General features: G+C 44.0%; 1 long non-coding RNA gene across 3 annotated transcripts in view; it reads left to right on the forward strand.

The window, feature by feature from the left end:
• LOC125619112 overlaps window positions 1-24,800 on the forward strand; it is a 138,288-nt gene that overhangs the window by 89,639 nt on the left and 23,849 nt on the right. For all 3 annotated transcript variants that reach the window (XR_007350607.1, XR_007350605.1, XR_007350606.1), the window contains one exon: window positions 22,521-22,609. This is a non-coding gene — a long non-coding RNA (uncharacterized LOC125619112). The remainder of the gene's footprint in view (window positions 1-22,520; window positions 22,610-24,800) is intronic.

Consider the following 24,800-nt stretch of genomic DNA (forward strand, 5'->3'; position numbering starts at 1 on the left):
GTGCAGTGTGGGTGGGGGGTGGGGTGGCTTCTGTCAAGTCTGGAAAGCAAGGGTGTTTCCAGCTGGCACGAGCAGGTCTGTGCTACTCACCCATGCTTGGTAGACTTGAGATCATCCAGGAGAAGCTGAGATGCTGAGCATCTGAGAGTGTTTGGAGAGACAAGGCATTTCCTGTCATCCTAAAAAGCCGGGACGCAGGACATCCTAAATAAAAGCCACCTGTTTACCTTCAGACCTGGCTGAAGAGTCTTCCTCTTCATTTTTACTGACCATCTCCGACTCTTCTCCTTTATATCTTGGGTCATACTGAGATTTTTCTGGAGAGATGCAAGGGGTGCATTTCATTTTTCTGTTCTATGTCAAACCTCAGCTAGAGAGAGAGTTCTGCAATCAGAGTTTTCCCTTCTCCGTTCCCTTGTCAGCACATTGCTCTGAAAGAATGTCCCATTTCATTGGAGACCCCAGACAGCCTCAGCATGAGCCCTATTCCACATGGATTGTATTTATTTTGAAATGATGCTAGGCAAATACACCTCTGTGTCCCCATGTCCCTAACAGGTCCTGCTGAACAAACTTTTGAATGACAACTTAGGGTCCATGTGGCAGCAGGTAGGTTGCTCAGGAGCTGGCAGGGGATGTGGTAGCTGCCGAGTGGGTGGAGAGACTATTTTGGGGTGGTCCCAAACTGGAATCCAAGCATCAGTGTCCAAAGCTCTTCTCCTTTACCTTCCCATAAGAATAAAATTCAGCAGCATGGATCAGAGGTCAGAGACCCAAATGCTGCAAAGACCAGGAAGGCGGGGTTCCCTGTTAGTTGAAAATTGCACTCTGTATTTAATCCAGTCCAGAGAATTTTTGATGTCCCCAAGAAAAAAATGATGACTGGCTTTCAACAACAGACTTCCTGGGTGGTCACACATCTTGGTTTCTATTTGGGTTGTTGGATGTTTGGGAGTGGGGGCTATGTTGGACTACACCAAAGCTTGTGCCCACCTAAGAGGGCAGCTGCCTCTCTGAAGGCCACTGTGGCCAGAGGAGGCTACAGACCCAATACCACCAGATAACCTGCTTATTTTCATTTTTGTGTGTCTTTTGAGATAGAGTCTCAAAGTGCTGCCCAGGCTGGTTTTAAACTCCTGGGCTCAACTGATCCTCCCAGATCAGCCTTCTGAGTAGTTGGGCCTTTGGGCATGCAACTGTGCCTGGCAGTAATCTGGTTTTTGAAAGAGTAGTCACATATCTGGATTTGTGTGTAAAATCTTCTGATTTTTAAGTGTCAATGACCAACTCATGTATTGAAAAATTTTTGTGTCAAACAAAACTTGTTTGTGGATTTTACTTTGCCTGAGAGTTGAAAGGTAGCAGACCCTGGGCCCCTGCAGGATAGGGCATCTGAAAGCTTTCACCTTTAAGATGGCAGAACATAAGCCAATGCAGAGGAGCGGGAGAAGGTTTAATCCCCAAGAAGAGCTCAGGGAAGCTGCATGGGCTGGTGGAGGGACGTGGGCTTTGGCCCAGAGAGGCCTTAATTTGGACCCCAGCTCTCCTGTGCCTGAGCATATGAGTGGCCGGATCCCTTCATCTCACCAAGACTCAGCTTTCCGTGTGTTAAATGGGAAGAGTGGCAACTGATTGACAGAGCATACCAAGGTGCGTCACAGAGGGCTCAGCATCTGTCACCCCAACAGGTCTCATCTTTAATGTGCCCAAACTGAACTTGCCCTGGTCCCCAGTCCTGCTGGCATTATATAGCCCCGTGTCATTCCCAGTTGTGACTTGGCTTTCTCCTTTGATATATAGGCTGGCTAGGTCCTGTGCCATCTCTTTCTGCTGGTTCTCTTGAATTCCTTCCTTCCTCTTTATTTTCTCTGCCACCCCTGCTCCATACTCAATACATTTCATATGGATTATGTTCATCATTTCTGTAGTAGCAGCTGCTTCCTCCCACATCACCTAACATGTGTCTCCAAGCCGCTTTCCTGAAGTGCATCTCGGCTTGTGACAATGTTTGGATTGCTCAAACCTGTTCATGGTAGCTCCCTAGCCTGGCCCTAGGAGCACCCCACCACCTCACCTCTATCCCCTTTCTCTATCCTCTCAGACTCCCTGCCTCCCGGCCTCACCCAGGGCGCCCCAGTCCCTCCTGCCTTCCTTCGGCTCCTCTAGCTTGCTGTCTTCTTTCCAGGGTTGCTGCGACTGTTGCTCCTGATTCTTACCACGTTTATGTCCCCCCTTACACCCAGGAAGCCCTCACTCCTCCACTGGGTGTCTGTCTCAGAGAAGCTTCTGTGGTTCCTTCTTCTCTGCTCTCATCCTCCCTTTACCCAGAGGTAATGGATTATTTCTGTATAAACCTTGTGTCTGTCTGTCTTTCCTATTATACCACAGTTCTGGAATGGCGGTGTCTGTGCATGTCGTGTGTTTATACCCGTGTGCAGAACACGTGTACAGTGTCTTCTGATACAACCCCTGTCCCGCCTGGTGTGCTGTGGAAGGCTTTGCCATGTAACCTCCCCGAGCTTGCCTTTTCCATCAGTAAAATGTGGATGGAGATCATGATATCCTCATCCTCCCTGTGGAGGGGATTAGACGAGGAAGTACATGGCCTGGCGCCTGGTGCCCAGTGCCTGGTGCAGAGCTGTGTGTATGAAATGGGTATTGCCGTTATGATTGTTTTTAGTCTAGCAGTGGTTCTGGCACAAACTGGAGAGATCTGTGTTTCTGGTGATGCTTTAGGGCCATCTGGGGGAGGTGTGTTAGACCCCCCTGGGGTCCTTCCTGTGCTAACTTTTACATGGGTTAGTGGTGGAGGAAGAGACTGATTAAATAGGAAGACCCCACCCCCAGTCTCCTCCTTCTTTTGCCTGCCTTGAGTACTTCATTATTGGGTCTATTTGTTTGTTTGTTTTGCTTTAAATATGAGAAATGAGCAAGATAGCCTGCATGTGTCATGGACGCAGCCTCTGGTCCTGTGCTGCTGTGTCAGGGCAGCTTTCCCAGACCACCCCCGTGTTATTTCCTTCATAGAATCTCTACCCATTTGTAGCCCTGTGATCCTTTCCAGAATGTAAGTTTCATGAACCTTGGAATTGTTCGTTGTAAGGAGAAGGAAGGGGAGGGAAAAAAATCCCCCCAAACCTGAAAAGGCCCTTGAATATACTATAGAAGTTCAGGATTTTATTCTGCTGCCATCTCTGACTTGGGGATGGGAAACTATAACCCAGGAAGGCAGCTCTGTCAGCATCAGTGTCATCTGACGTGGTTTCTGGTAGGTTCTCTTAGTTTCACACAGATCTTTCTTTTAACTTGGCTCTCCAAGAGACATGCCAAGGCTTCTCATCCCATTTCAAGGATTTTTTGTTGTTGTTGTTTTCCTCCTTGGTCCTCTGGTGGCTGCTCTGAGCACTGGCCCAACTGTAGCCAGGTCCATTCTGGATGCTCTAGATCCCAGGCTGGGAATGATCGCTGTTCTGATTGTTTCTAGTCTAGCGTCAGTTCTGGCACAAATGAGAGAGAGAGCTGTTTCTGTAGTAGAAATCGTAGTGGGTAGTAGAAATAGTAGCAGCCAGCACTTGCCTGTGAAGCTTGCCACGTGCTTGGTGCTTTACATGTATTATTTCATTGCATTTGCACAGTAATTCAACCAGGTGAGGACTCTTCTCTTCCTATCTCATGGAACAGGAACTCGGGTCTTAAAGAGCATACTATTAGCCTAAAAAATCATAAAATGTACAAATAGCCGGGTTGACGTGTGATTCGTGCGATCTGTTTTAAAGCCACGGCTCTGCTGCTGTGCTGCCGAGCTGCTCAATACTTCAAATCGTGGAGTTTTGGCTTTGGGACATGTTGTGGGCAGGGAGAGAGAAGGGGAAGGAAATGTTGCAGATTTATTTTCCTAATTTTACTTGGCTTAGGCTAATATTAAAATTATTTTGAGCACTCCACTGACAGAGGCGGAAGAAAGAGCCCAATTCGATATTAAATATTTGCAATGGAAAATTCACAAAGTCTCCCTGAATGGAAGAGATTTCCGAGGAATTCCTGGGAGACCCATTCAGCCAGTTGTTGCCTTCTGCAGCGCGCTTCCTGTGCTCCCTGCACTGTTCTCAGAAATGAGCGGGCCTGACTTTGAAGTGCTGGGGTTATGCCCCGCTGGAGGCTGAGCCGTGCCTTGGTTTCCCTGGCAATGTATGAAGAAAGGGGAGAGGGTTGCAAATGGCACTTAAGGGCCTGGCTTGTAATTCTGTGATTTATAAAAATTACATTAAACCAGGGGGCTCCAGTCGGGGGGTGGGTTCTTTGACATGGAAGCAGTCACGGTGGCTGATGCCAGGTGAGCATTTACAATGGGCCACGCAGGACACCAAGCCCTTCACATGCTCTGACTCTTTTCTTTTTATTATTTTTATGGTGCTAGGTATCGCACACCAGGTCCTCCTCCTGCATGCCAGGAAAGCGCTCTAACACTGAGCTACACGCCCTGCCTGTTCCCTCCACTGCCTGTCTAGCTCCCTCTGCTCTCCGGGTCTTAGCTTAAATGGCCCACCTCAGACAGACCTTCCTGGATCTCCATGCAACTTATCCCAAATGGGCCTGTGTTAAATGTTCTAACAACCTGTTCTTTTCCTTCAAGACATATGTCTCACTGAGCCACATTCCCAGCCTGTGTCTCAACTTATAATTATAGATACACGAGTAGAATTGTTTTACATCTGACCTCTCCCTAAACTCTGAGCTCAATGTAGAGACTGAGCTCAGAGTTTAGGGAGAGGTCAGATGTTCTCATCTTCCCAGATTGCAGTAGTAGGTACTCACTAAATATTTGTGAACAAATGCATTCTTTTTTAAAAATTTTTTTTATTAGTTGCTCAAAACATTACAATGATCTTGACATATCATATATCATACAACAAATGCATTCTTTACCCTCTCCACAGATACCTAAATCCTCTGGGGTGATAGATCCCGCTATATTTAATATTTACAGTTGGATGAAGCTTTCCCCCATCCCTGTCCCTCACAGCCACTTCCTCAGCATTAATCCCACTCTCTGCCTCACAGATGGACGGTTCTGTTTCCCCCACACTGGCTGCGGAACTCAGGCTCAGAGAAGGGATCTGCCTTGACCCTTGCTCCATATGCTCAGGCCAGGGGAGACAGGCTATTGTTTTAAGGGGTTATTCCTGAGTAACTGGCTATTTCCTGAGTAACTTAGGGTTCTTGAGAGCCATCTATCAAAAAACAAAACAAAACAAAAAACTTAGTTTTAACCAGGTGCATGCATATGGTTCAAGCAACTCAGGAGGCTGAGGCAGGAGGATCACAAGCATGAGGCCAGCCTGGGCAACTTAGCAAGACACTGTCTACAAAAATAAAATAGCTGGGTGCAGTGGCACATGCCTGTAATCCCAGTGCACAGGAGGCTGAGGCAGGAGGATTGTGAGTTCAAAGCCAGCCTCAGTAATTTACTTACTGAAGCCCTAAGCAATTCAGTAAGACTCGGTCTCTAAATAAAATCTTAAAAGGGCTGGGGGTGTGGCTTGGTTGTTAGCACCCCTGGGTTCAGTTCCCAGTACCTAAATAAATAAATGAAAATAAGGAGACTTGGTTTTCAACCACTAATTCAGTGGGCAGAAGAAGCATGTGTCTGCAGACCCATCTCCCGCCTCGGCACACCCTTCGTCTCATCCCCTGTCGAAGTGTTGTGTGGCACTGAAGTGAATAAATGTTTCACTGGGTAAAACAGAAGGAGCTGGAAACATGAAACCAGTAATGCTTTTCATCAAGTCAGAGCGGGGGTATGGCAGGAGCCAGGATGAACAGGGAGCTCGCATTTGAGGTCAGAGCAAGGAGGAAAATGCCTGCTCCAAACATCCCACACCCTGTGACCTTCCACTGGGCTCTAGACCCCGGGCCTCGATCCTGAGCTGCCACTCTGGATAATGAGACCAGACATTCCACCCAATTCCCTCCGGTCTTGCTTCCTCCTCCTCTCTCCTTCCCTCTCATTGACAGACACAGCTCGGCTCTTCCTCACTGGGCTCTCTGTCATCCGTATTGGCTTTCAGCTCTCCAAACCCGGCATCCTGTGGACACTGCAGTTCAGACAAATAGCAGGATCATCAAAGAGGGGAGCATGAATGAAAAACTGCTTTATGACATGCCTTCAAAGTGTCTTTTTAGAAGTTCAAAGGATGCAGAGAGGAGGCAGGGGAATCAAAGAAGACGAGGGAGAGCAATGAACTCTCTAAGGAATCATTGGGGTTTTCATTGTATATTTTCTATGACGCTTGTGATGTAAAAATCAAAAGTATTCCCAGCCCTCAAGGGTTCTCTCTGAGTAGATCTGATGCAAAAAAGGAAGCAAGCCACTGTGCTGGGGGAGGGCTTTCCTCCCGCATTCTAAGTCACCAATTCTGAGTCTGCATTTCCTGTTTAGACCTCGATCGAATGTTTTGACCTGGGCAGACTGTATCCAGAGATGGAGATTGAATGCTGCTTATGTGGTTCGATGGAGCTGAATAATTTAGTCCATGCAGAAATCCCCCATTACCTCTTCCATTTAAAGATGAGCTAGAGTCCAGCTGTAGCTATGAATATGCAGAGTTTGGAATAAATCTGGCATAGAGTATAAGATCCCAGAGACTTCTGTTCAGATAGATAGGAGAGCTGAGATCCTGCTTGAGGCTGCATTGGCCCTAATTGGTATGCCACTGAGCTACATGCCCTGCCTATTCCCTCCACTGCCTGTCTAGCTCCCTCTGCTCTCCTGAGTTCAATCCCCATATCAGTGGCAACAGCACTGATATTTCCATGCAGCAAGACCTTATGTCTCTCCACACACCCAAATATTTGGGCAGCTAGCACAGTTCCTGACACAAACAAGGTCCCTGAATGAAACGAATGAATGGCCAAACAAATGAACAGCTTTGTTTGCAGGACCCTGGAGTAGATTCTTTCATGGCTTTTCTCCTTGAGCTAGTCAGGGCCAGAATGAGGGCAGGTTTGATATTGAGATTTGTTTTGAGATTGGGTCTCACGGCAATCCTCCCACCTCAGTCTCTTTAGTAGCTGGGACTGCAGGCACATACATGCCTCTGCATCCATCTGTTGGGGATTAGGTTTGAATTGCTGTCCTGGTCAAGTTTGCAAAGGATTCCAACTGGAAGGAACAGTTACTCCAATTTAAACTGGAATGAGATGGAGTTTTTTTTTTTTTTATGAATATATATTTTTTTAGTTGTTGATAGACCTTCATTTTATTTATTTATATGTGGTGCTGAGAATCAAACTCAGTGCCTCACACATGCCAGGCAAGCATGCTACTGCTGATCCACAGCCCCGGCCCTGATTAATATTATTGAACCTTGGCTGGTTCAAGAGGTTCAGACAATTCCTTAGGATTCTTGCTATCTCCATCTCTTAGCTCTATCTGCTGTGATTTAGCTTTCTGTTTTCAGACAGACTCTCCTCTAAGGTTGCCAAGGCAAAATAAGTATTGCTTGATGGTCAAGAACAAAGTCTCTGAAGCCAGAAATAGCTCTGGTTGGAAGCCCCATTCCATCACTTACCAGTCATACAACTAGAGACAAGTATTGTAACGATTCTGTGTCTGTTTACTTGTCTTTGTTTCTATTTTATTATTTTAATTTTTGATGCTAGGGATTGAATTTGGGGCTTCATTTATGCTAACCTTGTGCCCTACCACTGAGCTAAACCCCCCAGCCCCAGTTTCCTTGTTTTTTAGTTGGAAATGACGACACTGGTGATAGTCACAGCTGAAATTTATTGAGCGCTTGTTGGTGTGTCATGTTCTTCATGTACATACTCTCACTAATTTTCACAACAACCTATGAGATAAGTACTGTTATTAGCTCCATTTTATAGATGAGAAAACGAAGGCCCAGAAAATTTTAATACTCTCTGTTCCAAGGTAATATCTATGGAGCCAGAATTCAAACCCAGGCAATCTGTTTTCAGAAATAGTACCATTGACCTTTAAATTCACCTCCTGTAATAGAACTTCCAACTCATGGGAATTAATTGGAATAATATATATAAAGACACTTGAGGCAGTTCTTCACATAACTGTCATTTAATTTTTTTCTCTCCTCCTCCTTCGGTACAGGGGTGCTCTACCACTAAGCCACATCCCCAACCCTTTAAAAAAATTATCATCATTTTTTTTTTTTGTATTGGGGATTGAACTCAGAGGCACTCAACCACTGAGCCACATTCCTAGCCCTATTTTCTATTTTATTTAGAGAAAGGATTTCACTGAATTGCTTAGTACCTTATTTTTTGCTGAGGTTGGCTTTGAACTTATGATCCTCCTGCCTCAGCCTCCCAGGCTGCTGGGATTACAGGCGTGTGCCACNTTTTTTTTTTTTTTTTTTTTTTTTTTAATTTGAGACAGGGTCTCATAAGTTGCTTAGGGCCTTGGTAGGTTGCTGAAGCTGGCCTTGAACTTGTGATCTTCTTACCTCAACCTCCCAAGTCACTGGGATTCCAGGCGGGTGCCACTGTACCTGGAGCTGGAAAAAAAAAAGAAAGAGAGAGAAAGAGAGAGGTAGAGAGAGAGAGAGAGAGAGAAACTCCCAGTAATTGTAGTTGGACACAATAACTTTATTCTATGTATTTTATATGTGGTGCTGAGGATCGAACCCAGGGACTCGTACGTACTAGGCGAGCGCTCTACCACTGAGTCACACCCCCAATCCTATCAGTGATTTTGACCTGCAGTTTATGCTCTTAGTAACATTAATAGAGATGAGGGATTTTCTCTTTCTAAGAGTTTCGCAGAACTAGCTGGGTGTAGTGGCCTACACCTGTAATCCTAACTACTCCAGAGGCTGAGGCAGGAGGATTGCAAGTTGAAGGCCAGGCTGGTCAACTTAATGAGATCCTGTCTCAAAATAAAATGAAAAGGGGACTGGGGAGGTAGTTAGGACACTTGCCTAGTTATGTGAAGCCCTGGGTTCAATTCCCAGTACCACAATAAAAGACAAATAAATAAAATTAAAAAGGGCTGGGACTCTGGGGTGGAACACTAGCCTAGCATATGCAAGGCCCTGGGTTCTATCCCAGGCACTTCCCTGCCCCCCAACCCCTCCCCCCCAAAAAAACCCCCATCCAAAAAGTTCTGTAGAACACTCAGGACAGGGTCTTGTTGACTCCTTTGTGGGGCATGTCCACTGGGAGGCAGTCATTATGGCTAGGAGATTGCAGGTTGTCCTGAGCCAGAATGGTTCATATGTCCACCCTGGGTTTGGAGATAGAGTTGGCACCTCCTGAACCACATCGACTAAAAAAGTGAAGGAGAGTTGTTCCTTCTGAGCAGTAGAGTAGCTAGGAATGTTGAGAGAAACCAGAGGACCCCCCAGACAAAGTATCCACAGCAGCCAGAGAGTCTGTCTGGATTTCCCCAGGAGACCCCTACAGCTGGTGAACTCAATGTGAAGGAGGCCAGAGGGCCTGCCTCCACGTCCTGTGGAGTCCTCTTGCATGGAGTAGCAAGGGAAGAGGGTTGAATGGGTTGGAAAGAAGTGGGTCTCTCACCGCTGCCTCACTGGGTCTGCACGCGGAGAGGTCAAGCCCGGAAGTCCACTGCTAGTTCCCTGAATGTGCAGGAGGGTGAGCAGGACATAATTACCCAAATGGCGTGTGGGTAGGCCCTAAGGCCATCCTGTGAGAAGTGCTGGGCCAGCATTCGCAACCACTAATGATGCCCCTTACGGCCTTCATGCTGCTCAGAGATGGCGCCACCAGCCCTGAGGTCCCTGTTCCCATGGGCCTGGGTGAGTCAGGCCCCCACCTGATTCACCAGACCCACTTCCTTTAATTCCTGGTGGTCCCACCCACACAACCACCACACCCAGGTTAGCACTGACCAGCAGGGCCAAAATTAGCTTCTGAGGCAAAGTGGGAATCTTGGTCCAAGACCCTGTGGGTGGTGGACGAATTACAAAGGAGCCCAGAGATAGAGTCATCACTTTACCAGTTTCCACTTAAATCCCTACCACCATTCAAGGGCCACCTATGCTGCTGTAGGTAGGAGATGCTGCCTTCAGGGCCTAGGGAAGCAGCTTGCTCCTGCCAGCCATTAGAGACGGTGGAAATAGGACTGGGCAGTGGGCACCACGTGAATACCTCCCCAGGAGGATGCTGGCTTCCTTCCTTCCTTCCCAGTGTTATTTCCCAGGCAAGTTATTCCAAAGACAACTTCTGCCCTACCACGCCTTCCCATCCGCCATGTACCAATGACCTTGCTTAGTAAGTTAATAAAACTGGGACCATTGACTTCACAACTCCTCTCTGTCTCTTTCTCAGTTCTTCACTGAGACCCTAGAACTGACTTCTCCTGCAAACTGGGCACTTCATCTACAATATTTCTTCTTTCTTGATTATGTTTTCAACCCGTCTGAACTGACTCCCTCCTTTAAACTTATGCTAAAATGACCCATCCTAAAAATAACTACCTTAACTCTTCACCATCCCAGTAGCTTGAAAGAGAAATTTGTTGTTTATCTTCATTTCTTAATCCCTATTACAACGTGATTTCTGCTTCTACCATGGCACGGGAACTGCCCCACTGGGCTTACCACAGCAACTCAGGTCTTCAAATGTTGAAATGGTCCATCCCTATCAGCAAAACCAATTATGTGCCTTAATATTTGATATTCGTTAACAATTCATATATGCTAATGCATAAATATATTATGCATACTATAAAATATAAACCAAAATAAATATTTTAAAAGATGATTTAAATATAGAAGTTAGGATATTTTCCCGACAGATAGTCTCTTGCATAGAAAGTCTCTGCATGGATAATCTCTTTGGCCTAGTTACTGATTTTAATATAATTGTTGCCAATTTATTGATATAACTTAAGGTGATAAAATACTTCTTTTTTTTTTAGTACTAAGGATTGAACCCAGGGTCTCATGTATGCTAGGTTCTACCATTGAGCTACATCCCTAGACTTTTTTAAATTTTACTTTAAGATAATGTCTTGCTCAGTTGCCCAGGATGGCCTTGAACTTGCAATCCTCCTGCCTCAGCCTCCAGAGTAGCTGGGATTACAGGTATGTGCCACTGTGCCTAGCTAGTAAGTTCCAAGTGTACAACTCAATGAGTTTAGACAAATATTTATTTATTACCACCAGAGGTGTAATACAGAATGTTTCTCCAATCCCCCCAATATTCCTCACCTCTCTTTGCAGTGAACCCCTTACCTCTATTCCTGGTCCCCAGCAACCCACAATATGTTTTTTTATCAGTGCAGTTTTGCTTGTGCTAGAGTTTCCTTTGAATTAAATCACAGTAGGTATTTTTTGATGTCTGGCTTCTTTTCCTTGCTGTGATGTTTTGGGGACTCACTCATGTTGCTGCATATATTGGTATTTTGTTTGCTTTAGTTCTTCCACAGTAATCTACTCTATGAATGTCCCATAATATGTTTATTCACTTACCTATTGATAGACATGTAAGTGGTTTGTAGGCTTTGGCTATCGTGACAAAGGCTGCCATGAACTTTAACATATAAGTCTGTAAATAAATTGTTTTTATTCCTCTTGGGTAAATACCTAGGAATAGGATTTCTGAGTCATGTAGTAAATGTATGTTTAATTTTATAAAAAAGACTGACAATCTGTTTTGTAAAGTTCCTATACATTTTGCATTCTCATCAATACTGTATGAGGTTTCCAGTTGCTCCCACAGCCTTGCCAACACTTAATATTGTCAGCTTTTTTTAGTTCTTCAAGGAAATGGACAGTGGTTTCTCATTGTGTTTATTTGCCATCAATAGTTCCTCTTTCATGAAATGTGTCTTTTTATCCACTTTATTTTTATCAAGTTCTTTCTTCATGTATTTGAGTTGTGAAAGGTCTTGTTATGCATACATCTTTTTAAAATGTGTGTATTTAAGGGATACAACACAAAGTTATGTGATATGTTTAGATAATAAAATGGTGAAGCAAATGGATGTATTCATCATATAACAGTTATTCTTTTTCTTTCTTTTTTTTTTAAGGAAACAGCAACTAAAATTTACTCATTTAGTAGGAATCCCAAATGCAGTATAGTTCGATTAACTATGAACTTGATGTTGCATATTAGATCTCTAGACTTGTTCATTCTTTTTCATGTTTGCTACTTTATATTCTCTAACATTTACTGTCTCCTCACACCAGTATTTTATTCTCTATTTCTGTATATTTAACCTCTTTTTTTTTTTTTTAAAAGGTGAAATGGCACAATATTTGTCTTTCTGTGCCTGGCTTATTTCATTTAGTATAATGACCTCCAGGTTCATTCATGTTGTGCCAACTGGTGGGATTTCTCTCTTTTTCTTAAGCTGAATACTATTTTGTTGTGTGTATGTGTGTGTATTCTATATGTCTTTTATCATATATATGTTTTGCAAATATTCTTCCCATTATGTAGGTTGGTTTTTCTTTTTCCTTTTTTGGGGGATGCGGGAGGGAGGCAGGGGAAGCAGTGTCCTTTGAAGAGAAAAACTATGGTTTAATTTTGATGAAGTCCAATTTATTGATCTTATTCTTTTAATGGTTTGTGTCCTTTTAAAACAAATCTTTGCCTTACCTAAGTTTATTTAGCTTCTGTCCTATGTTTTCCTCTCAACTACAACTTAGCTCTTTCATTTAAGTGTATGATAGATTTTGAGTCAGATTTGTTTGTGGTGTAAACTAGGACGTTTCTCTGTTTTTGCAAGTGGCTGTATAGTGCCTATACTGTTTGTTCAAGGGTCCTTTTGCCATTGAACTACCTTTGCATTTTAGTTAAAAATCAGTTGCTCATAAATATATGAATCTATTTCTAGAGTCATTGTGTTCCATTCATCTATATGTCATTTTATCCCCCAAAGTTTAGAAATCAGAGTGCACTCCTCTAATTTTTTAATTAAAATTGAGTAGCTCTCTCTGCTCGTTAATACATGCTTAAATCTATCAACTTGCTATTCGTTTCCTATTTATCACGTCTGCATTTTTTGTTCCTTTTTTCTCCCTTCTGGATTCTTTTGTTCATTATTTCCTTTTTTAACAACTCTATCGAGGCACAATTTACATACCATAAATTTCACTTCCTTTAAATATACTACTCAATGAGTTTTAGTGTATTTCCACAGTTGTGCAACCATCATGACAATCCAGTTTTAGAATATTTCTATTATTCCAAAAAATTCCTCTGTGCCTGTTTGTTGTCAATATGATTGCATTTTATCTCCTTTATTGAGTTAATTAGCTGTACTTCTTTTTATTTTTTGAGAAAGTCTTCTAGGATTTTCAGTGTAAATCTTTATCACAAATTGTCTGGGAGTAATATCATACCACTTAATACACCTTAACACACCTTACAACAGTGTATTCCCACCCTTTCCTGCTTCTTGGCCTTTTTACTGTTGTTATCATTAATTTATTTCTACATGTGCTATAGACCCCTTAAGACATTGTTACCGGTTTTCCTCTAAACACTCACTTCTCTCTCTCTGGTTTGTTGTTGTCATTGTTGTTTGGTACTGATGATGGAACCCAGGGCCACTTTACCACTGAGCTACATCTCTAGCCCTTTTAATTATTTTTATTTTATTTTGAGCCAGTGTCTCATTAATTTGCTAAAGCTGGCCTCAAACTTGTGATCCTCCTGCCTCAGCCTCCCCAGTAGCTGGGATAACAGGTGCTATGCACCACACCCGGCTCCCTTTAATATTTCTGATAATGGTGGTTTGTTTGTTATGAATTCTTTCTACATTTGAAAATTTTGCCTGTTTTTGGAGAATACTTGTGCTGGGTGTAGAATTCTAAGTGAATAGTTTCTTTCTTTCTTTTTCTTTTCTTTCAGCACTTTGGTTTGTACTGGTTCTGGTGAGAAGTCTGCTGCCAATTTTTATTCCTCTTTGTCCTTTTTCCCTGGCTAAATTAAAAAGTTTTCTCCCTGTCACTCGTTCATTATAACCAGTGTAATACCATATGCCGTGGTGTAGTCTTTTTTGTTTCTCTGAGATTTCTTAAGTATATTGTATCTGTGGGATTTTAGTTTTCATCAAACTTGGAATATTTTTTGGCCATCATTTTTTTTTTCAGATATATTTTTTACCCCCTACTCCCATCTTTTTGGTTCTTACTTTGCTTTGTTTGGTGCTGGGGATTGCTCAGTTGCCCAGGCTGGCATTGAATTTGCAATCCTCCTGACTTAGCTTCCTGAATAACTGGGATTACAGGTATGTGCCACTGTGCCCAGCTGGTAAATCCCAAGTGACAACTCAATGAGTTGAGACAAATATTTAAAGTTTTATAACTACTACCAGAGGCATAATACAGAATGGTTCCCTAATCCCCCCAATATTCCTCATCTCCCTTTGCAGTGAACCCTTGGGCATGCAAGGCAAGTGCTCTGCCATTGAGCTACAACCCCAGTCCCATCTTCTTGGTGTTTAGATTCCAATTAGAAGTATCTTCGCCTACTTAATGTGCTGTAGCTTCCTGATATTCTGCTCATTTTTTTCAGTGTTTTTTTTTTCCTATCTATATTTCATTTTAGGCTGGGCACAGTGGCACACACCTGTAATCCCAGCAGCTCAGGGGGCTAAGGCAGGAGGATCAGGAGGTCAAAGCCAGCCTCAACAAAAGTGAGGTGGAAGCTCAGTGAGGTGAGATTCAGTGAGACCCTGTCTCTAAATAAAATACAAAATAGGGTAGGAATGTGGCTCAGTGGTTGAGTGCCCCTGAGTTCAATCTCCAGTACCCTCCCATAGAGTTGTTAAAAAAGGAAAAATAAAGAGGGCCCACACAGAACCCATCTTGATGAGGATGGCAGTGGTGGCCATATCCAGATTGTTGGGCAGTAGGAATGTTCTGCAAACACAGACCCAACTCAGAGCTGTAAACTACAGAGTCTGTTTCTGGTGGTATTAGAAAGGTCTGGGATGGATTTGGTGCTTGCTCCCAGTCACTGACCTTGGTTCTCTGGCTCTAGGGCAGTTCTGTGAATAGCCACATATTCTTTAGTAAATTTCCTTATCTACTTGACTTAGCCAGAATTGCCTTGTTTTTTCTACAAGTGAGAGTGCTGATTGATATGTACAACACCTGGATGTGTGGACACTTCAAAATAATGAGTCCCAAACAAAACTCACTACATTCCCCCAAAGGCCTACATCTCTTACGTTCCTCACCTCCTGCAGAGACCCTCAGCACTTACTGGATTTATGCAACTGGAAACCACGGAGTGACTTGCCATTCCTCTTTATCCTGGTGCCAAGTATTCATCAAGAAAGGGCCTGCCAGCCGAGGTGCCATAGCACACACCTGTAATTCCAGTGGCTGAGGCAGGAACATCACGAGTTCAAAGCCAGCCTCAGCAGCAAGGCCCTAAGCAACTCAGTGAGACCCTCTTTCTAAATAAAATACAAAAAAATGGGCTGGTGATGTGGCTCAGTGGTTGAGTGCCCCTGGGTTCAATTCCCACTTTTAAACAAAACAAAACAAAATGCTAAAGAGAAAAAGGTCCTGCCTCCTCTGCAGGCTCTGTGGCTTCTCACCTTGATCTTGGTACAGCCTCAAAGCTGGTCTTCCTGCCATTCTCCTACAGACATGCAGAGAAAGAAACTGAGAAGGTCCCATATGGCTTGTGAGGGCAAAGATGAGGACAAAACAGAAAAGGCAGGGAGGTGGGTGAGAACAGATTGAAACTGGAGAAAGTTATGCTTAGCATAGGAGAGAAAAATCTCCCACCAAGGGTTTGAACAGAGAAAGAGTAAAAAATACAATTCAGTACTCCAGCCCCCATTCAGTACTCGTTTTACACGGATTCCATATGTGCATGTTCGCTTACTTGCTGAAATTTATTTGTAACCCCCAACATCACTAATCATGACACCTTTATGGTCATTCTCAGTCATGCTCAGAGCACCAGAAAACTGAGTTACCTGATGCATGTGATCCTGTGGAGAGGGTGAGGTGCTCGGCCTGCGTGTCTCAAAGTGCTGGGGATCAAAGCCAGAGCCTCCTGCAAGCTGGGCAAGCGTTCTTCCAGTGAGTTACATCCCAACCCTCAGTTCTCAGACTATGATCAATTGTCCTTTTAGTGGTCTTTGGCCACGTTTTCCACATTTTTTTTGTGTGTGTGTGTGCTTTTTTTGGGGGGAAGGGTACAATTTTGCTGTTCAAAATGGTCCCTAAGTGTGGTGCTTGGTGTTCCAAACTCAAGAAGACTGTGATGTGCCTTATGGGGAAAACCTGCATGCGAGGTGAGCTTCCTTTAGGCACAAGTTCCAGCACTGTTGGCTGAGTTGAATGCCTATGAATCAATGCTATTGATTAAATAAGATGTCTTTGAACAGAAGCACACATAAGGCAAGTCTATATGTTGAAGAGTTGACAAAAATGTTTTGACTAGATGCTCACAGGAACCTCATCTGGTGTTATCCCTTGTAGCATTGATTTAGTATTCCCTAGTTTAGTGTTTGTGGTGACTCTATAAAATAAAAGTATTGCCAATGATGGAAACTGACTGGGTTTTTTGGTTCACATTCAGTCCCTGGCTGCTTAACAGTGCTTAATATGGGAAAGAGGAAGTGGCTTCATTTTATCCCCAGGTGAACTTTTCTAGGAAATGATGGTGTCAGATTCAGTTACGGAAGCAGTAAGAGATAAAATATTCTAAGAGATGCCTTACAGGGAACTAGCTTCTATAATTGTGGGGTTGGGTAAGTGATCCGAAAAATTTGCAGGGCAAGGTCTCAGGAAGGGAAGATCTTATGGGCATGGCTGAAGCATGTCGGAGAGCCAGAAAGGGAGAATTTGGGGAAGGAAAAGCCACTGTGGATCCCCCTTTCAAGGGCTCAGTTCCTTTTCAGGGCTCACCTCAGTGGTTTGAGCCCACCAAAGATCATCTCCCTGTTTGAATGTCAACTGATTAGGGCCTTTAATCACATCTATAAAATCTCTTCACAGCAGCACATGGATTAGGGTTTGATTGCACAATGTGGAGAAGGTATCTGTATGATGAATAACGATGGCCACCCCTCTCTGTCTTTGTCCTCTTATCTAAAGTCCTTACATCAAAACAGCACAGAGAGGCACCACATATAGGCTTTAAGGCAAGTTAGTTTCTAGGAGTGGATGCTGAGTTCTGCATGAGTGAAGTCAGATGATTTCATCCACAGCCAGGGGGGTTCCACTAGACTCCCGTCTCTTTCCTGGGACAAGGCACCATTTCACACGTCTTCCCTGTGAAGGTACTTGGAGCATCCTCATTTTACAGGTGGAGAAACCAGAGTACAGAGAAGTTAACTAACTCTATTAAATGACGGAACCAAGATCTGAACCCAGGCAGGCTGGAGCCAGAGACGATGCTCTTAATCTTCACACTGTGCTGATCTTAAGCTGGCACTGAAACAGTTAAGTTTCTCCATGTTTAAAAGGGTGGGGTCTGTACAAGGACCACATGGTCCTTGTTTTTGTGGCAATAGGAGGTCATATACCCTTGTTGGGGATATGGTGTCCCTTGTAAGCTCTGGAATCTTAGACTCTACTTCAGAGGCTTTTTGCATGTGCCACTTAGAGTCCCCTGAAGTATGTAAACCTCAAAACCATGCCGATTCTCCATTTGTCCACCTTTGGGCTTTATTCCACAAAGTCACCCAGATTTGTGTTCTGAGGCTTCAGCTCCATCTCTAGGTGAGCTTCCCACCGAACCTTCCTGTCACTCTGCCCTACTCGTTCATGCATCTAAGCAGCCAGTGTTTCCACATTTACTGTGCACCAGGTACTGCGGCAGGTGTGGAGGATGTAGCCACTAAGGGGATTAACTCTCAGCACTTTCAATGTTTACGTTCCCATGTCCCAGAGAAAAAGCCTGGGGAGCAGGATGGCTCCATAAACAAGCCAGGCCCACCATGCCCTGCTTACTGTCTTTGCTCCTCATTCAGCAGATATTTGCAAGAGTATATGGTTTTCCTTTGGTAGATGAACATATTACACCACTTTCACATCAGTAAAAGTCCCTCTTCATCAACCTCCTTACCTCTTTCCCCCATCCACCTCCCACTTTACTCCAAAGATGACCATTCTAAGCCATCTCCTGTTTACTTTTCTAGATCTTTCTCCCATGCATTTATAAACAAATAGGATTACATTGTGTTTGAAAATATTTATAATTGTACATAATAGTCATTTCATAATGCTTATTGATGGCTGTCTGGATGAGCCGGTTTGCACGTGTGTTTCTCCCCAGTTACCTTGCTCCCCTCCCTGATGCTGTACCCTTCCCAGGTAGCCTGGCTCAGCAGATAAGGAGAGTAACATCTGAATTCTTGTCTTTTTCCTGTGAACCACATTGGCTGAATACGGACATATAATCTTGCTGTCTGTGTGGTCAGCTTGGGGTGCCATAGGCTGGGTGGATTCAACAGCAGAACTTCTTGAAATTGTGAAGGTGGAAGTCCAAGGTCAAGATGGCAGCACAGCCAGGTTTCTGTTGAGGGATCTCTTCCTGGCTATCAGATAATCTCCTTCTCACTGTGTCCTCATGTAATGATGAGAATTTGATTGATTATTGATCTGGGGATCCTTCTCTTCTATGATATCAGTCCTATTGAATTAGAGCTTTACCCTTATGATCTCATTTTGCCTAGACCTTATCACCAGATAGAGTCAGATGAGTGGTTAGTATGTGAATTTGGAGGGACACGTGTGTTATCCATGATGTCTTTCCTTACCTCAGAGCCACTGCACACTGAGCTGGGATGCTCCAGGGCCCCTGGGTGAAGCCTCCGTCCCCAGTGGGTGTGCTCTGGGATGTTTGTTGACACATGCATTTCTGAGAGAAGAACCACTTGCCCTGAGATTTGAGGGAAGCTGAGGGCCTCCGAGTGGCTTCCATCACTAGCATTCCATTTGAATTAGTGGAAACTTCAACCACCACTTTGTGAATGGTTCCAGATGTGTAGGCTTGGGGAGAACAAGATCTCTGGAAAGTCATCTTAAAATTGAAAGTTCAATTACACTTGGGGTGGGGGACAGTTACCATCACTTAAGGATCAAAGAAGGGGAGACGGTACCATCATAGGAGGCCTCCAGCCGGTTTACATGGTGGGGGTGGTGGCTCAACCTTCGGCCTGATAAAACAAGTGGATTGCTGAAGCCAATTAATGAAGCTCATCCCTTGGCTCAAATCTTGGTTGGTTTTAACAGCTCAGAAGGACAAAGAACGAAGGAAATAGAGTCCACACAGAGTTACTTAGAAGAAACAACAGTTCACTAGGGGATTTAAGGGCTTTCAAAGGAGGAACTGTCAAAGGCCCACACGGAGATTCTGTTGTGGGGACAGTGAGTCTCCAGAGACGCTGAGAGAGTTTCTGCATTGGTTCAGACGCCGGGATGAAAGACTGGGAAGCAGGGCTTTAGGGTAGATGGCACGGATGACGTTTGTGGAGGAAATATTGGGGGAAATGAGCTCCTGGCTTGATGTGGTGAGAATGCTCGTAAGCCGGTCATGCACGATGACAGCATGTATTACCCAGCAAGGAGCGGCTGGCGCGATACCATGGAACTGTGTGGCAAAGGGCACTGCAGAGTTAGGTCTTCAAGGAGCAGAGAATTGAGTGAGAGGAGGCAGAAGGCCAAGGAGGTGAGGCTGGCTGCCTGCTCTCCTTGTGGGTTGACCTCGAGTCACCCTGAATGTGAACTTAGGAGCAGTTGTTAGTGTGAGAAGTTCATATCAAGAAGTGGCAGGAAGGACAATTATTGTGCACCGTTGGGCAGTGAGGGAACCATTCTGGTTATGATCCTTGTAATCAGACAAACTGCAGCACTTTCTGCAGGCAATTTATAATCTTTCCAAACCTCAGTTTTCTCATCTGTAAAGGTGGATAAATATAGTACAGTCAGCCATATCCATGGGTTCCACAATCACAGATTCAACCAACCATGAATGAAAAGTACTTCAAAAAAATAGCATCTGGAGCTGGGGATGTGGTTCAGTGGTAGAGTGCTTGCCTAGCACGCCTAGGGCCTTGGGTTCAATCTCCAGCACTGTAAAAAAATTAAATAAATAAATAAGCATCTGTACTGAACATGCACAGACTTTTTTATGTCCTTATTCCTTAAACAATATAGTGTAATAATTTAATAGCATATTACATCAGATTAGGTATTACAAGTAATCTAGAGATGACTTGAAATATACAAGAGGATGCATATAAATGTTATGCAACTACTGTGCTACTTTATATAAAGGATTTGAACATCTGAGGAGACCCACAGGTGTCCAGAACCAATTCTCCTTGATACTGAGCCATGACTAACTCCATCCACCATGTAGGGCTGTTGAAAGAACTAAGTGGAGAAACACCTGCAAAGGGCTGGCTTAGTCATGGTAAATGCTTAATAAATGTTAGCTCTCATTATCATGGTTAAGCAAAACAACTTGTGCCCTTATGATAAGGAAGGACACTTATTTTATTTTCTCAAGTCTGAAAGAATAGACATGTGGAGAAAGAAATGACTAGAACGCAGGGGCAGTCCAATGGATTTGGGCCAGAGTCACTCAGGACAGGGCATGAAGAGTCCTCAAGCAGCGGCAGTAGTATTTTCAAGCTAGGAGGCTTGGATTGAGCAACATGGATATGGGGTGGCTGAAAGGGAGAAAAGAAAGAAAAGGAGGGAATTTTATATCCCTGTTACCCCGACTATCTCCCACCTGGGTAAAGCAGCCACTGTGTGCAGTATGCCCCGTTAGATATGGGATAGCATGGAAATGGATGGGCCCACCAGTGCTCCCATGGAAGTCACTAGACACACTGTCAGGGTTGACTTTGCATCACTAGGTGCAGCAGTGATGTAAAGAACTAAACACAGCACATGGGCAGGGTCACAAATCCAGCACAGGCCTAGTTCTGTCCCGTTGAAGGCCTCTGGAACTTTATCTCTAACAAATTTAAATGCTACTTCTCCTACTGCACTGTTCTAGGTGCTCCATACACACCAATCCCAGAGCTTAGTTTCAGAAGCATGTAAATAGGGAGATCATTCAGGAAGCTTCAGTGATATCTCAGGTGAAAAGGGATGAGCTGGGGAGTGGGCAGTAGGATTGCTAAGAGGGGACATATGCAGAGGCAATGACAAGATTGAGGAATACAGGGGAGGAACCCCTTGGTTCTAGCCTGCATGACCAGAAGCCTTTTCTGAGGAGCTGGGGCACACTGAAGGAATTTGGACTAGTGGTTCTCACATTTTGGAGTGTTTCAAAGTCAACTGCAGAGATTGTGAATACTGCAGATACCTAGGCCCCAACCCCATTCCTGCTGAATCTATGCCCTCCAGGGCAGGGCTAGGAATCTACCTTTCTAGCAGGTATCCCAGGGGCCTCTTCTGAAGGTGATCCATAAATCACACCTTAAGCTGATCTAGAGAAAATAAACATTCTTAGCTTTGGTCCTACAGAAAGCAGAGCCAGGCAAGGGCTCAGGTGCTAATACATCTGGACAGTGAAACTCCAGGATGGGGTGAGCAAGGCACAGGAAGATGCAGGAGGATACTGGGTTTTCATGCTGGCCGCCATTGCAAAATACATCATGAAGGATGGGGCAGGTGTCAGCATGTGTGGCTGCTCTCTGCAGGGGGAATCATATCTCAGCATGATTGGAGGGAGAAGGAGATGGAACTATTTGGATTTCTAGCCCACCATGCCCTGATCTCTACTTCCCATTGGTAAAATTCACCCCTGGGAATTAATTCTATCACCTTGCAGGGTTGGGCCACCTATCCTCTCAGTGATGTGTCTTAAGAAGCCTAGATCTCAGCTGGGTGGAGTGGTGCATGCCTGTAATCCCAGCTGCTCTGGAGGCTGGGGCAGGAGGATCACAAGTTCAAAGCCGGCCTCAGCAACTAAGAGAGGCCCTAAGCAACTTAGTGAGACTGTGGCTCAAAATAAAATATAAAAAGGGCTAGGGTTGTGGGCTCAGTGGTAGAGTGCTTGCCTCGCATGTGTGAGGCATTGGGTTCGATCCTCAGCACCACATAAAAATAAATAAAATAAAGGTATTTTAAAAAGTTATTAGATATATAAATAAATAAGCAAGTAAAAAGAGTTGAGGATGTGGCTTGGTGGTTAAGTGTCTTTGGGTTCAATTCCTGGTAGCTCCCCGCCCCCACACACACACCCAAATAAAGAGAAGCAGCAGCCAGATCTCAGACCCCTGGAAGTAGAGGGTCAACCAGGGCAGATGGGATGCTGGCCAGAGAGCAAGGAAGAAGGCTGCATGGAGGGCATATGGGAAGGTGCACAGGTTGGTTCCCCAATAAAGAAGGTTGGGTAATGTGGATGGGCAGTTCTATAATGAATTGCAGTTTTGAAGCTGGATATTAAGAAGGAAGATTTCTAGGGACATTATCTAATTGGAATATTCATCAAGGAACTAAGAAAGGAAGCTTAGGATTTTCACCCGTAGAAAACATCTTTCAATTTTTCTTTATTTGTGTTTCTGTCCTTAGAACAACTTTAGTAATAGAAGAACCTGGTTATCAGATGATGCATGCGAGCAGTGGCAGTGTTTTGCAAAAGGAGACCGCATAAATTTAAGGTATCATGTGTTTATTTTATATCCTGAATTAACTTTCCACCTCCCTAGTCCAAAGGTCTAATAAAAGGTTGCACTTGGGCTGGAGACTGAAGGAGTTTGTGTCTCATCCAAACTCCCACAGCTTTTTCTTTGAAAACCTGTAAATTCCTATGACAATCTAAAAGGGACATAAAAATAATAATTGTAATTCTTGAGGGCTGCCAACTGCATACTGGGTTCCAGAGGGTAATAGCTTTTCTTCACATTTACATGAAGATTTCCATCTGTGTTACCAGAACTTGGCTAACTTCATACACTGGCAAATGGCATTAATCTGTCTTAGAAATAAGGGGAATTTAGTCACCACAAGTTAAAATAACTGATCCTGTCAGATAAGGAGTCTGCAAGAAATAGATGATTAGGGTTATTTTCTACTACCATCCTGACCCATTTAAAAATATTTCAGAGCTGGGCACAGTGGTGGTGCATGCCTGTAATCCCAGAGGCTCGGGAGGCTGAGGCAGGAGGATCACAAGTTCAAAGCTGGCCTCAGCAACTTAGTAAGGCCCTAAGTAATTCAGCAAGACCCTGTCGCTAAATAAAATATTTTAAAAGGCCTGAGGATGTAGCTCTGTGGTTAAAAGCCTCTGGGTTCAAGCCCTGGTACTACTACTACTATTAATAATAATAATAATAATAATAATAATAATAATAATAACAACAACAATATTTTTTTCTCAGGTAAGCCCAACATAGTGGTAGATGCCTGCAATCCCAGCTACTGGGGAAGTTGAGGCAGGAGGATCACTTGAGCCCAGAAGTGGGAGACAAGCTTGGGCAACATAGTGAATCCTTGTTTCCTAAAAAGTTAATAAAAATAAAAGTAAAATCAGGTGGCTGGGAGATCTGACCCTAGGAAGAACTATTCCCTGATCATTGTAAAGATAATTCATAACTCAGTTGTGAGAAATTGATTTAGATTTTTTGCATGTTTGTTGGAGGCAGAATGTAAAAAATTGCAACTGCTTTTAATGCAACCCAACTACTTGTGAAGATAAGGAAAGGCTGGGTGAGATGTGCAGGGCACTTCTGACTTGAGGTAGAAGTTAAAGCCTGGCGAGTGAGCAAGGCAGAGGATAAGGGTCCCTAGGCAATGGGGGATCAAATTAAGTGAAGAAAAGATCTTGAGCAAGGCATGGTGGCACACGCCTGTAATTCCAGCTGCTTCTTGGGAGGTTGAGGCAGGAGGATTGCAAGTTTGAGCCTCAGTAACCTGTCTCAGAATAAAATTTAAAAATGGGGTTGGGGATGTAGCTCAGTGGTAGAGTGCTTGCCTAGCATGTGGGAAGCCCTGGGTTCAATTCCCAGTGAAAGAAAGAAAGGTTTTATTTTGTTTTTTAGCAGCTGAAAGGACAAATGGGGACTAGGAAGAAGTAAGATGTTAGTGTCAATCAAAGAAATAAAGAAGTTAGGAGGGAGATTATTACAGAAGGTGAAGATCAGCCATGCAAAAATTGGTTGGCAGGATATTTGCTGTACAGAAAATGAGAGAAGACTATTGGCTGTATGTTTGAGAGGGAGATTGCTTATTGATTCCTGGATCTATAATGTCCAGTCAAAAAGACTATATTGAACCACACACATACAGGGCATTGGGACATCAAGAGTTTGTCTCATTGCTGTGTGACATCCTTCCTCCATGGACCTTCATATACATACCTGTTTAGAAAAAGTCGACAAAGATGTTTGAATCTTTGTCCCTGAGGTCTCTTCCAGCTCTAGAATTCTTTGCTTCTGGGTCAAGATCTCCAGGACTCCACAAAGCAAGAGTGTTCTTTGTAGGCTGGGTCAAATGCCCATCTTTGAAGCAAACACTTTGGCTAGATTGAGGTACAGCCCTGCCTCAATATTGTCCACTGGGGTCTGGGATGACGTAACCAGGAGACTGAGGGATGGATTCTGGGTAGCTAAAAATTAATACCAGACTTTTACAGGCTTTGTGACACATAGGAAGAGACAGGAGGATCTGATCCAAACAAGAAAAGGCCAGAGGGTCAAGAAAGAACTCTAATCCAGAGATGGCCCAGATTGACATGTCCAGGGTGGCCTCTCTCTACCTGCTCAGAGTGCCCTTTGTTCCAGCAGTGACTCAGGGATTTTGGAGCGCCCCCGGTGCACAGTTACTTCCAGGAGACTGGGGGGGGGGGGGGGG

This window comes from Marmota marmota, unplaced genomic scaffold (genome assembly GCF_001458135.2).
Source record: "Marmota marmota marmota unplaced genomic scaffold, marMar, whole genome shotgun sequence".
Taxonomy (NCBI): domain Eukaryota; kingdom Metazoa; phylum Chordata; class Mammalia; order Rodentia; family Sciuridae; genus Marmota; species Marmota marmota.